This window comes from Aplysia californica, unplaced genomic scaffold, assembly GCF_000002075.1.
Source record: "Aplysia californica isolate F4 #8 unplaced genomic scaffold, AplCal3.0 scaffold00150, whole genome shotgun sequence".
NCBI lineage: Eukaryota > Metazoa > Mollusca > Gastropoda > Aplysiida > Aplysiidae > Aplysia > Aplysia californica.
This window is the reverse complement of record NW_004797420.1, coordinates 1303636-1304434: the sequence shown is the minus strand read 5'-3', so window position 1 is coordinate 1304434 and position 799 is coordinate 1303636.

The window sequence follows — 799 nt, the reverse complement described above, 5'->3', positions numbered from 1 at the left end:
TCAACATTTATATTTATTATCGTTTCAACTCAGGATATAGGTCAACTTTTCGGCAGTTATTTGGACTCAAGAAATAACTCAGATCCGTTGTGATACAGATATACAAGTTCGTCCGTCTTTTGAAAGTTCAGTGCTCAAATCTATTGTTCATGAATAATTATTTTTCTTAGTTCTAAGGCTAAGAATTTTGATGCTCTTTTTCACACCTGTTACGAAGATGGGAAAACCAAAACAAAATTTTCAAAATAAAGTCACAGAGAAGCAAGTATATTTACTGAATACTGGTTGTTCCACTTCATGATCAGTTACAGACATGCACAAGCCTTAGTAGAAACTTAAGAAAATCACCAAAGTTTTTAACGTAGTCAGTGGAGTCCACTTATAACGAGTCTTGAAATAACGAGAAGTCTGTTATAAAAACACTATTCTAAAACCCCGTTTTTCCCTTCTTTATCTTTGTATATTTATATAAAATACTGCTATAGCGCAATCAAACAAACACGCGAGTCGGTTACTGCGGAATATTGCTGCTTCTGTGCGCAGCGTGTAAGGCAATTATTATAACGAAGTGTATACAGACCCGGTAACCGGGAACAAAGTCACGAAGTATACAGACCCGGTAGGGGAACTCTTTTGTGATTTTGGAGGGTAGAACTAGGTTCTTCTAGATATATGACCTAGGTCTAGTTCTAGATCTAGACAGACAGAGATATAAATCATTGATCTAGTTTCGAGGCTAGCCTAGATCTAGATCTAAATCTAAGTGAAGATCGCGGATGTCTTTTCGATGAACGACCTC